The sequence below is a fragment of the Dendrobates tinctorius genome, unplaced genomic scaffold (assembly GCF_039654945.1).
Source record: "Dendrobates tinctorius isolate UK_male_01 unplaced genomic scaffold, ASM3965494v1 ptg000048l, whole genome shotgun sequence".
Taxonomy (NCBI): Eukaryota; Metazoa; Chordata; class Amphibia; order Anura; family Dendrobatidae; genus Dendrobates; species Dendrobates tinctorius.
In genome coordinates this window covers 6,551,296-6,565,000 of record NW_027361716.1, presented here as the reverse complement: position 1 = coordinate 6,565,000, position 13,705 = coordinate 6,551,296, and the positions used below count along the sequence as shown (strand labels likewise).

At 38.7% G+C, this 13,705-nt stretch overlaps 6 non-coding genes across 6 annotated transcripts; all 6 read left to right on the top strand.

Moving 5' to 3' along the window:
- Positions 1–376: 376 nt before the first annotated feature.
- TRNAE-UUC (transfer RNA glutamic acid (anticodon UUC)) lies at positions 377–448 on the top strand. The gene has a single exon. It is a non-coding gene; the product is annotated as a tRNA-Glu (tRNA).
- Positions 449–5,332: 4,884 nt separating this feature from the next.
- On the top strand, positions 5,333–5,414 carry TRNAS-UGA (transfer RNA serine (anticodon UGA)). The gene has a single exon. It is a non-coding gene; the product is annotated as a tRNA-Ser (tRNA).
- A 652-nt stretch (positions 5,415–6,066) lies between these two features.
- On the top strand, positions 6,067–6,138 carry TRNAQ-UUG (transfer RNA glutamine (anticodon UUG)). The gene has a single exon. It is a non-coding gene; the product is annotated as a tRNA-Gln (tRNA).
- A 1,654-nt stretch (positions 6,139–7,792) lies between these two features.
- TRNAQ-UUG (transfer RNA glutamine (anticodon UUG)) lies at positions 7,793–7,864 on the top strand. Its single transcript has one exon. It is a non-coding gene; the product is annotated as a tRNA-Gln (tRNA).
- Positions 7,865–8,795: 931 nt separating this feature from the next.
- Positions 8,796–8,877, top strand: TRNAS-UGA (transfer RNA serine (anticodon UGA)). Its single transcript has one exon. It is a non-coding gene; the product is annotated as a tRNA-Ser (tRNA).
- Positions 8,878–12,200: 3,323 nt separating this feature from the next.
- On the top strand, positions 12,201–12,282 carry TRNAF-AAA (transfer RNA phenylalanine (anticodon AAA)). Its single transcript has one exon. It is a non-coding gene; the product is annotated as a tRNA-Phe (tRNA).
- The last annotated feature ends 1,423 nt before the right edge of the window (positions 12,283–13,705 follow it).

Genomic DNA, 13,705 nt, shown 5'->3' with positions numbered 1-13,705 from the left:
TTGACTGTTCTTTAGATAATCTATTCTGGAGCAACATTACATGTGCGACTTGCTGCTAATCAAAAGAAGCACCGTGGGTGCCATCAGGTAAGAGGTTTTTCTCTTGATCTTGTCCAGCAGCCACAGACCGCTGTCCTGGCTAATGGACTGGGACATGCACTTTGATTTGCACAAACCTTAAATTATCTCTCAGATGAAGCCTTTTACCATGCAATGCTAATCTTTATCAACTACTGGATGAACAGTTTTCTAACAGTATAAGTTTTGCAATTTATTTTTTTCACACTTTTTCCAAGTAACAGATACAGCAATCTTTTTACTAGCCACTTTTCATCAACATTTCAAACTGTCCTAGCTGTGATATCGTGGAAATGTTGGTTCCATGGTGTAATGGTTAGCACTCTGGACTTTCAATCCTGTGATCTGAGTTCAAATTTCAGTGGAACCTGGGCACACATTTCGTTTTTTCCATCTGCACTCAGATCGACGATGCCCAATGTTTATGATGAAACAAGCAATTTAAAATCCACATAATAAAAGACAAAAAAAGAGTTCAAGGATTCATGGAATACCATGGTCAAAGCTGTCAATCAAGTAGGATTAGCAAAAATTAAAATTGTCTATGTCATACCAAGCAATCTCATACTCTGTGACTTGAGTCAATATTCACATAACACTCTTTCCAAGTGGGTGAATCTGACAAGGATTTGAAGACAAAATGGCTTCAGGAAGTGTTTTTGATTTTTCTCTAAGCCATCTTTTCTTGTGTTTTCCAGAATTTCCTAAAGTGCCTTATAAACATTTTTGGTGGTGTTTTTCTAAAAATTTTTTTGGGCGTCTTTTGAATGTGTTTTGTGGCTTTTTTTGTAGCACACAAAAGTCAATCAGGACCCTTTATAGGGTCTTTCGAACCTTACCGTTGACTTTTATTATAGGTATGGAGCTGTTCAAAGTGAAAAACAGCTGAAGATTGATATGGTAATTTCAGTTAACCGCTGGACATTTTTGGAAACTTGAGATGGTTAATAGACACTCCAAAGCCTGATCAAATGAACATCAAGTCTTTTTTACTTGGAAATGATTATGTTCAGTCTTCTCAGCATTTTTGGATTATTTTTAAGGATGTTTTTGGAGCTGACTGACTCCAAATCCACATTATGAAGAGGGAAAAGCTTTAAACTGTGGATGGTTCCCATTGATGATGACTAGTGTTGAGCATTCCGATACCGCAAGTATCGGGTATCGGCCGATACTTGCTGTATCGGAATTCCGATACCGACTTCCGATATTTTTTCAATATCGGAATTCGGCATCGGAATCGGAAGTTCCAAGTTGATTGACAGCCTGACGTCATCATGATGCGCGGTGTGTGCGCATCATGATGCGCCGTCATTTCGGGCCTTCCGGGGGTCTCTGCCGGCCTGCCGTGGGGCTGTGTGGACTGCCCGGGGTCTGTACCGGCCTGCCGGGGGGCTGTGCCGGCCTGCCGGTGGTCTGTGCACCCTGTGGGGGTCTGTACCGGCCTGCCGGGGGGCTGTGCCGGCCTGCCGGTGGTCTGTGCACCCTGTGGGGGTCTGTACCGGCCTGCCGGGGGGCTGTGCTGGCCTGCCGGTGGTCTGTGCACCCTGTGAGGGTCTGTACCGGCCTGCCGGGGGGCTGTGCCGGCCTGCCGGGGGGCTGTGCTGATGTCCGGGGGTCTGTGCAAGCATCGTCCAATGGGACTACAAGTCCCATCTGGCGATGCCTGCTACTATGACAGTGATTGACACATTAGCCAATGATGGGACAGTAGTAGTCCCATCATCCGGCTAATGTGTTAAATGTTAAAAAAAAAAAAAAAAAAATACTACATACATACATACTACATGCATGCTACATACATACTACATGCTACATACATACATGCTACATACATACTACATATATACTACATGCATGCTACATACATACTACATGCTACATACATACTACATGCTACATACATACTACATATATACTACATGCATGCTACTTACATACTACATGCTACATACATACTACATGCATGCTACATACATACTACATGCATGCTACATACATACTACATGCTACATACTACATGCTACATACATACTACATATATACTACATGCATGCTACATACATACTACATGCTACATACATACTACATATATACTACATGCATGCTACATACATACTACATATATACTACATGCATGCTACATACATACTACATGCTACATACATACTACATGCATGCTACATACATACTACATGCATGCTACATACATACTACATGCTACATACATACTACATGCTACATACATACTACATATATACTACATGCATGCTACATACATACTACATGCTACATACATACTACATATGTACTACATGCATGTTACACACATACTACATGCTACATACATACTACATGCATGCTACATACATACTACATGCTACATACATACTACATGCTACATACATACTACATGCTACATACATACTACATATATACTACATGCATGCTACATACATACTACATGCTACATACATACTACATATATACTACATGCATGCTACATACATACTACATGCTACATATATACTACATGCTACATACATACTACATATATACTACATACATGCTACATACATACTGCATGCTACATACATACTACATGCATGCTACATGCATGCTACATACATACTACATACATACTACATACATACTACATGCATGCTACATGCATGCTACATACATACTACATACATACTACATACATACTACATGCATGCTACATGCATGCTACATGCTACATACATACTACATACATACTACATGCTACATACATGCTACATACATACTACATACATACTACATGCTACATACATACTACATATACACTACATGCATGCTACATACATACTACATGCTACATACATACCACATACATACTACATACATGCTACATACATACTACATATATACTACATGCATGCTACATACATACTACATATATACTACATGCTACATATATACTACATGCTACATGCATGCTACATACATACTACATACATACTACATGCTACATACATACAACATATATACTACATACATACAATACATTCATACAATACATACATAGACATACAGTACATATAACATAGAGTAACATACTTACCAATACTTGTCACATTGTTCCCTGAAGCCATTGTCTTTTCCGGAATAAATATTAACATAACAAACCACAAAAATACTCACCCACGATCCGAAGCAGTCCACGAGTGTGTCCCACGACGATCTTGGGTAGAGAACTGCAGCATCAGATGATGCTGCCGTTCTCTACGGGCTGCAGGAATCCAATGACGGAAGGTAGGTATCCTTCCGCACTGTATTCCTCCGCCACTTAAAAAAAAAAAAGTCCCTAGTCTCACTTTATGCCATTGCTGCGTGGGAAATTCCCACACAGCAATGGCATAAAGTGAGACTAGGGACTTTTTTTTTTTAAGTGGCGGAGGAATACAGTGCGGAAGGATACCTACCTTCCGTCATTGGATTCCTGCAGCCCGTAGAGAACGGCAGCATCATCTGATGCTGCAGTTCTCTACCCAAGATCGTCGTGGGACACACTCGTGGACTGCTTCGGATCGTGGGTGAGTATTTTTGTGGTTTGTTATGTAAATATTTATTCCGGAAAAGACAATGGCTTCGGGGAACAATGTGACAAGTATTGGTAAGTATGTTACTCTATGTTATATGTACTGTATGTCTATGTATGTATTGTATGAATGTATTGTATGTATGTAGTATATATGTGGTATGTATGTAGCATGTAGTATGTATGTAGTATGTATGTAGCATGCATGTAGTATATATGTAGCATGCATGTAGTATATATGTAGTATGTATGTAGCATGTATGTAGTATGTATGTGGTATGTATGTAGCATGTAGTATGTATGTAGCATGCATGTAGTATATATGTAGTATGTATGTAGTATGTATGTAGCATGTAGCATGCATGTAGCATGCATGTAGTATGTATGTAGTATGTATGTAGCATGCATGTAGTATGTATGTAGTATGTATGTAGCATGCATGTAGTATATATGTAGTATGTATGTAGTATGTAGCATGCATGTAGTATATATGTAGTATGTAGTATGTAGCATGCATGTAGTATATATGTAGTATGTATGTAGCATGTAGTATGTATGTAGCATGCATGTAGTATATATGTAGTATGTATGTAGCATGTAGTATGTATGTAGCATGCATGTAGTATATATGTAGTATGTATGTAGCATGTAGTATGTATGTAGCATGCATGTAGTATATATGTGTTATGTATGTAGCATGTAGCATGCATGTAGTATGTATGTAGTATGTATGTAGTATGTATGTGGTATGTATGTAGTATGTATGTAGTATGTATGTAGTATATATGTGGTATGCATGTAGCATGTAGTATGTATGTAGCATGCGGTATGTATGCAGCATGCATGTCTTATATATGTAGTATGTATGTAGTATATATGTAGTATGTATGTTGCATGTAGTATATATGTAGTATGAATGTAGCATGTATGTAGTATGTAGTATGTATGTAGTATGCATGTTGAATGTATGTAGCATGTATGTAGCATGTAATTTTTTATTTTTTTTTTTACATTCAACACATTAGCCGGATGATGGGACTACTACTGTCCCATCTTTGGCTAATGTGTCAATCACTGTCATGGTAGCAGGCATCGCCCGATGGGACTTGTAGTCCCATCGGACGATGCCTGCACAGCCCCCCGAAGCCTGCACAGCCCCCCGGCAGGCCGGCACAGCCCCCCGGCAGGCCGGCACAGCCCACCGGAGCCTGCACAGACCACCGGCAGGCCGGCACAGCCCCCCGGCAGGCCGGCACAGACCACCGGAGCCTGCACAGACCCCCTGGCAGGCCGGCACAGCCCCCTGAAAGGCCCGTACAGACCCCAGAGAGGCTGTACAAGGGAAAAACAGGGTTTTTCTTATTCCGATACCGGAAGTCCCATAGACTTGAATGGGACTTCCGGTATCGGAATCGGCGATACCGATACTTTTTTTAAAGATCGGCCGATCCATTCCGATCCGATATTTTGAAGTATCGGACGGTATCGCTCAACTCTAATGATTACTTTAAATCAGATTTTTGCATTTTACTGAGACCTTGAATTTTCTTTTCATTTTCTGAGATGTCTTCCAGAGGGTTGATCACTGAGCGTGATCATGGTGCAATAACTTGGTGCAATAGTTTTCTAATAAGAAAACATGTGTGAAGCTCATAACAGCTTGACATCCGAGTAGTTGTGGCAGAGTGGTTAAGGCGATGGACTTGAAATCCATTGGCGTCTCCCCGCGCAGATTCAAATCCTGCCGACTACGTCTGTTTTAATAGCTTTTTGACCTTTTATCTTTGTTGTTCAATTTGCATGTTTACTAGTCTATTCCCCATGACAGTGATCTGTGATGGAGCGAGTTTCCAGGACCAAACTGATTTTATCTTTGACTGTTCTTTAGATAATCTATTCTGGAGCAACATTACATGTGCGACTTGCCGCTAATCAAAAGAAGCACCGTGGGTGCCATCAGGTAAGAGGTTTTTCTCTTGATCTTGTCCAGCAGCCACAGACCGCTGTCCTGGCTAATGGACTGGGACATGCACTTTGATTTGTACAAACCTTAAATTATCTCTCAGATGAAGCCTTTTACCATGCAATGCTAATCTTTATCGACTACTGGATGAACAGTTTTCTAACAGTATAAGTTTTGCAATTTATGTTTTTCACACTTTTTCCAAGTAACAGATACAGCAATCTTTTTACTAGCCACTTTTCATCAACATTTCAAACTGCGCTAACTGTGATATCGTGGAAATGTTGGTAAATTTGTGGAATGAAAGGTTATAAGATATCAATTTATCATTGTGTATGATTGCAGATTTGCACTGCAGCTTTGGAGCCTGTTTTCGCCATCGTTCACGATTTCATATGCTTTATTCAGCACAACAAGCTGCAGCCATGACTGAGTCATGGTTGGTTCCATGGTGTAATCGTTAGCACTCTGGACTTTGAATCCTGTGATCTGAGTTCAAATCTCAGTGGAACCTGGGCACACATTTCAATTTTTCCATGTGCACTCAGATCGACGATGCCCAATGTTTATGATGAAACATGCAATTTAAAATCCACATAATAAAAGACAAAAAAAGGGTTCAAGGATTCATGGAATACCATGATCAAAGCTGTCAATCAAGTAGGATTAGCAAAAATTAAAATTGTCTATATCACTCATTGTCTATGTCATACCAAGCAATCTCATACTCTGTGACTTGAGTCAATATTCACATAACACTCTTTCCAAGTGGGTGAATCTGACAAGGATTTGAAGCCAAAATGGCTTCAGGAAGTTTTTTTTTAATTTTTCTCTAAGCCTTCTTTTCTTGTGTTTTCCAGAATTTCCTAAAGTGCCTTATAAACATTTTTGGTGGTGTTTTTCTAAATATTCTTTTCGGCGTCTTTTGAATGTGTTTTGTGGCTTTTTTTGTAGGACACAAAAGTCAATCAGGACCCTTTATAGGGTCTTTCGAACCTTACCGTTGACTTGTAGTATAGGTATGGAGCTGTTCAAAGTGAAAAACAGCTGAAGATTGATATGGTAATTTCAGTTAACCGCTGGACATTTTTGGAAACTTGAGATGGTTAATAGACGCTCCAAAGCCTGATCAAATGAACATCAAGTCTTTTTTACTTGGAAATGATTATGTTCAGTCTTCTTAGCATTTTCGTATTATTTTTAAGGATGTTTTTGGAGCTGACTGACTCCAAATCCACATTATGAAGAGGGAAAAGCATTAAACTGTGAATGGTTCCCATTGATGATGACTTTAAATCAGATTTTTGCATTTTACTGAGACCTTGTATTTTCTTTTCTTTTTCTGAGATGTCTTCCAGAGGGTTGATCACTGAGCTTGATCATGGTGCTATTAGAAAACGTGTGTGAAACTCATAACAGCATGACGTCTGAGTAGTCGTGGCCGAGTGGTTAAGGCGATGGGATAGAAATCTTTTGGGGTCTCCCCGCGCAGGTGCAAATCCTGCCGATTACGTCTATGTTTAAAATAACTTTTTGACCTTTTATCTTTGTTGTTCAATTTGCATGTTTACTAGTCTATTCCCCATGACAGTGATCTGTGATGGAGCGAGTTTCTAGGAACAAACTGACTTTATATTTGACTGTTCTTTAGATAATCTATTCTGGAGCAACATTACATGTGCGACTTGCCGCTAATCAAAAGAAGCATCGTGGGTGCCATCAGGTAAGAGGTTTTTCTCTTGATCTTGTCCAGCAGCCACAGACCGCTGTCCTGGCTAACGGACTGGGACATGCACTTTGATTTGCACAAACCTTAAATTATCTCTCAGATGAAGCCTTTTACCATGCAATGCTAATCTTTATCGACTACTGGATGAACAGTTTTCTAACAGTATAAGTTTTGCAATTTATTTTTTTCACACTTTTTCCAAGTAACAGATACAGCAATCTTTTTACTAGCCACTTTTCATCAACATTTCAAACTGCGCTAGCTGTGATATCGTGGAAATGTTGGTAAATTTGTGGAATGAAAGTTTATAAGATATCAATTTACCATTGTGTATGATTGCAGATTTGCACTGCAGCTTTGGAGCCTGTTTTCGCCATCGTTCACGATTTCATATGCTTTATTCAGCAAAACAAGCCGCAGCCATGACTGTGTCATTGTTGGTTCCATGGTGTAATGGTTAGCACTCTAGACTTTGAATCTGGTGATCTGAGTTCAAATCTCAGTGGAACCTGGGCACACATTTCGATTTTTCCATCTGCACTCAGATCGACGATGCCCAATGTTTATGATGAAACAAGCAATTTAAAATCCACATAATAAAAGACAAAAAAATAGTTCAAGGATTCATGGAATACCATCGTCAAAGCAGTAGGATAAGGATCAAGTAGTATTAGCAAAAATTAAAATTGTCTATGTCATACCAAACAATCTCATACTCTGTGAATAGAGTCAATATGCACATAACACTCTTTCCAAGTGGGTTAATCTGACAAGTATTTGAAGCCAAAATGGCTGCAGGAAGTGTTTTCGATTTTTCTCTAAGCCATCTTTTCATGTGTTTTCCAGAATTTCCTAAAGTGCCTTATAAACATTTTTGGTGGTGTTTTTCTAAAAATTCTTTTCGGCGTCTTTTGAATGTGTTTTGTGGCTTTTTTTGTAGCACACAAAAGTCAATCAGGACCCTTTATAGGGTCTTTCGAACCTTACCCTTGACTTGTATTATAGGTATGGAGCTGTTCAAAGTGAAAAACAGCTGAAGATTGATATGGTAATTTCAGTTAACTGCTGGACATTTTTTGGAAACTTCAGATGGTTAATAGACGCTCCAAAGCCTGATCAAATGAACATCAAGTCTTTTTTACTTGGAAATGATTATGTTCAGTCTTCTCAGCATTTTCTGATTATTTTTAAGGACGTTTTTGGAGCTGACTGACTCCAAATCCACATTATGAAGAGGGAAAAGCTTTAAACTGTGAATGGTTCCCATTGATGATGACTTTAAATCAGATTTTTGTATTTTACTGAGACCTTGTATTTTCTTTTCATTTTCTGAGATGTCTTCCAGAGGGTTGATCACTGAGTGTGATCATGGTGCAATAACTTGGTGCAATAGTTTTCTAATAAGAAAACATGTGTGAAGCTCATAACAGATTGACATGCGAGTAGTCGTGGCCGAGTGGTTAAGGCGATGGACTTGAAATCCATTGGGGTCTCCCCGCGCAGGTTCAAATCCTGCCGACTACGTCTATGTTTCAATAACCTTTTGACCTTTTATCTTTTTTGTTCAATTTGCATGTTTACTAGTCTATTCCCCATGACAGTGATCTGTGATGGAGCGAGTTTCTAGGACCAAACTGACTTTATCTTTGACTGTTCTTTAGATAATCTATTCTGGAGCAACATTACATGTGCGACTTGTCGCCAATCAAAAGAAACACCGTGGGTGCCATCAGGTAAGAGGTTTTTCTCTTGATCTTGTCCAGCAGCCACAGACCGCTGTCCTGGCTAATGGACTGGGACATGCACTTTGATTTGCACAAACCTTAAATTATCTCTCAGATGAAGCCTTTTACCATGCAATGCTAATCTTTATCGACTACTGGATGAACAGTTTTCTAACAGTATAAGTTTTGCAATTTATTTTTTTCACACTTTTTCCAAGTAACAGATACAGCAATCTTTTTACTAGCCACTTTTCATCAACATTTCAAACTGCGCTAGCTGTGATATCGTGGAAATGTTGGTAAATTTGTGGAATGAAAGGTTATAAGATATCAATTTACCATTGTGTATGATTGCAGATTTGCACTGCAGCTTTGGAGCCTGTTTTCGCCATCGTTCACGATTTCATATGCTTTATTCAGCAAAACAAGCCACAGCCATGATTGTGTCATGGTTGGTTCCATGGTGTAATGGTTAGCACTCTGGACTTTGGATCCAGTGATCTGAGTTGAAATCTCAGTAGAACCTGCGCACACATTTTGATTTTTCCATCTGCACTCAGATCGACGATGCCCAATGTTTATGATGAAACAAGCAATTTAAAATACACATAATAAAAGACAAAAAAAGAGTTCAAGGATTCATGGTCAAACCTGTCAATATCACTCATTGTCTATGTCATACCAAGCAATCTCATACTCTGTGGCTTGAGTCAATATTCACATAACACTCTTTCCAAGTGGGTGAATCTGACAAGGATTTGAAGCCAAAATGGCTTCAGGAAGTGTTTTTGATTTTTCTCTAAGCCATCTTTTCTTGTGTTTTCCAGAATTTCCTAAAGTGCCTTATAAACATTTTTGGTGGTGTTTTTCTAAATATTCTTTTCGGCGTCTTTTGAATGTGTTTTGTGGCTTTTTTTTGTAGCACACAAAAGTCAATCAGGACCCTTTATAGGGTCTTTCGAACCTTACCGTTGACTTGTAGTATAGGTATGGAGCTGTTCAAAGTGAAAAACATCTGAAGATTGATATGGTAATTTCAGTTAACCGCTGGACATTTTTGGAAACTTGAGATGGTTAATAGACGCTCCAAAGCCTGATCAAATGAACATCAAGTCTTTTTTACTTGGAAATGATTATGTTCTGTCTTCTCAGCATTTTCGGATTATTTTTAAGGATGTTTTTGGAGCTGACTGACTCCAAATCCACATTATGAAGAGGGAAAAGCTTTAAACTGTGAATGGTTCCCATTGATGATGATGACTTTAAATCAGATTTTTGCATTTTACTGAGACCTTGTATTTTCTTTTCATTTTCTGAGATGTCTTCCAGAGGGTTGATCACTGAGCTTGATCATGGTGCTATTAGAAAACGTGTGTGATACTCATAACAGCTTTATGTCCGAGTAGTCGTGGCAGAGTGGTTAAGTTGATGGACTAGAAATCCATTGGGGTCTCCCCGCGCAGGTTCAAATCCTGCCGACTACGTCTGTTTTAATATCTTTTTGACCTTTTATCTTTGTTGTTCAATTTGCATGTTTACTAGTCTATTCCCCATGACAGTGATCTGTGATGGAGCGAGTTTCCAGGACCAAACTGATTTTATCTTTGACTGTTCTTTAGATAATCTATTCTGGAGCAACATTACATGTGCGACTTGCCGCTAATCAAAAGAAGCACCGTGGGTGCCATCAGGTAAGAGGTTTTTCTCTTGATCTTGTCCAGCAGCCACAGACCGCTGTCCTGGCTAATGGACTGGGACATGCACTTTGATTTGTACAAACCTTAAATTATCTCTCAGATGAAGCCTTTTACCATGCAATGCTAATCTTTATCGACTACTGGATGAACAGTTTTCTAACAGTATAAGTTTTGCAATTTATGTTTTTCACACTTTTTCCAAGTAACAGATACAGCAATGTTTTTACTAGCCACTTTTCATCAACATTTCAAACTGCCCTAACTGTGATATCGTGGAAATGTTGGTAAATTTGTGGAATGAAAGGTTATAAGATATCAATTTATCATTGTGTATGATTGCAGATTTGCACTGCAGCTTTGGAGCCTGTTTTCGCCATCGTTCACGATTTCATATGCTTTATTCAGCACAACAAGCCGCAGCCATGACTGAGTCATGGTTGGTTCCATGGTGTAATCGTTAGCACTCTGGACTTTGAATCCAATGATCTGAGTTCAAATATCATTGGTACCTGGGCACACATTTCAATTTTTCCATGTGCACTCAGATCGACGATGCCCAATGTTTATGATGAAACAAGCAATTTAAAATCCACATAATAAAAGACAAAAAAAGGGTTCAAGGATTCATGGAATACCATGATCAAAGCTGTCAATCAAGTAGGATTAGCAAAAATTAAAATTGTCTATTTCACTCATTGTCTATGTCATACCAAGCAATCTCATACTCTGTGACTTGAGTCAATATTCACATAACACTCTTTCCAAGTGGGTGAATCTGACAAGGATTTGAAGCCAAAATGGCTTCAGGAAGTGTTTTTGATTTTTCTCTAAGCCATCTTTTCTTGTGTTTTCCAGAATTTCCTAAAGTGCCTTATAAACATTTTTGGTGGTGTTTTTCTAAATATTCTTTTCGGCGTATTTTGAATGTGTTTTGTGGCTTTTTTTGTAGCACACAAAAGTCAATCAGGACCCTTTATAGGGTCTTTCGAACCTTACCGTTGACTTGTAGTATAGGTATGGAGCTGTTCAAAGTGAAAAACAGCTCAAGATTGATATGGTAATTTCAGTTAACCGCTGGACATTTTTGGAAACTTGAGATGGTTAATAGACGCTCCAAAGCCTGATCAAATGAACATCAAGTCTTTTTTACTTGGAAATGATTATGTTCAGTCTTCTCAGCATTTTCGTATTATTTTCAAGGATGTTTTTGGAGATGACTGACTCCAAATCCACATTATGAAGAGGGAAAAGCATTAAACTGTGAATGGTTCCCATTGATGATGACTTTAAATCAGATTTTTGCATTTTACTGAGACCTTGTATTTTCTTTTCTTTTTCTGAGATGTCTTCCAGAGGGTTGATCACTGAGCTTGATCATGGTGCTATTAGAAAACGTGTGTGAAACTCATAACAGCTTGACGTCTGAGTAGTCGTGGCCGAGTGGTTAAGGCGATGGGCTAAAAATCCATTGGGGTCTCCCCGCGCAGGTGCAAATCCTGCCGACTACGTCTATGTTTAAAATAACTTTTTGACCTTTTATCTTTGTTGTTCAATTTGCATGTTTACTAGTCTATTCCCCATGACAGTGATCTGTGATGGAGCGAGTTTCTAGGACCAAACTGACTTTATATTTGACTGTTCTTTAGATAATCTATTCTGGAGCAACATTACATGTGCGACTTGCCGCTAATCAAAAGAAGTATCGTGGGTGCCATCAGGTAAGAGGTTTTTCTCTTGATCTTGTCCAGCAGCCACAGACCGCTGTCCTGGCTAATGGACTGGGACATGCACTTTGATTTGCACAAACCTTAAATTATCTCTCAGATGAAGCCTTTTACCATGCAATGCTAATCTTTATCGACTACTGGATGAACAGTTTTCTAACAGTATAAGTTTTGCAATTTATTTTTTTCACACTTTTTCCAAGTAACAGATACAGCAATCTTTTTACTAGCCACTTTTCATCAACATTTCAAACTGTCCTAGCTGTGATATCGTGGAAATGTTGGTAAATTTGTGGAATGAAAGGTTATAAGATATCAATTTACCATTGTGTATGATTGCAGATTTGCACTGCAGCTTTGGAGCCTGTTTTCGCCATCGTTCACGATTTCATATGCTTTATTCAGCACAACAAGCCGCAGCCATGACTATGTCATGGTTGGTTCCATGGTGTAATGGTTAGCACTCTGGACTTTGAATACTGTGATCTGAGTTCAAATATCAGTGGAACCTGGGCACACATTTCGATTTTTCCATCTGCACTCAGATCGACGATGCCCAATGTTTATGATGAAACAAGCAATTTTTAAATCCACATAATAAAAGACAAAAAAAGAGTTCACATAATAAAAGACAAAAAAAGAGTTCAAGGATTCATGGTCAAAGCTGTCAATATCACTCATTGTCTATGTCATACCAAGCAATCTCATACTCTGTGACTTGAGTCAATATTCACATAACACTCTTTCCAAGTGGGTGAATCTGACAAGGATTTGGCTTCAGGAAGTGTTATTGATTTTTCTCTAAGCCATCTTTTCTTGTGTTTTCCAGAATTTTCTAAAGTGCCTTATAAACATTTTTGGTGGTGTTTTTCTAAAAATTCTTTTCGGCGTCTTTTGAATGTGTTTTGTGGCTTCTTTTGTAGCACACAAAAGTCAATCAGGACCCTTTAAAGGGTCTTTCGAACCTTACCGTTGACTTGTATTATAGGTATGGAGCTGTTCAAAGTGAAAAACATCTGAAGATTGATATGGTAATTTCAGTTAACCGCTGGACATTTTTGGAAACTTGAGATGGTTAATAGATGCTCCAAAGCCTGATCAAATGAACATCAAGTCTTTTTTACTTGGAAATGATTATGTTCAGTCTTCTCAGCATTTTCGGATTATTTTTAAGGATGTTTTTGGAGCTGACTGACTCCAAATCCAC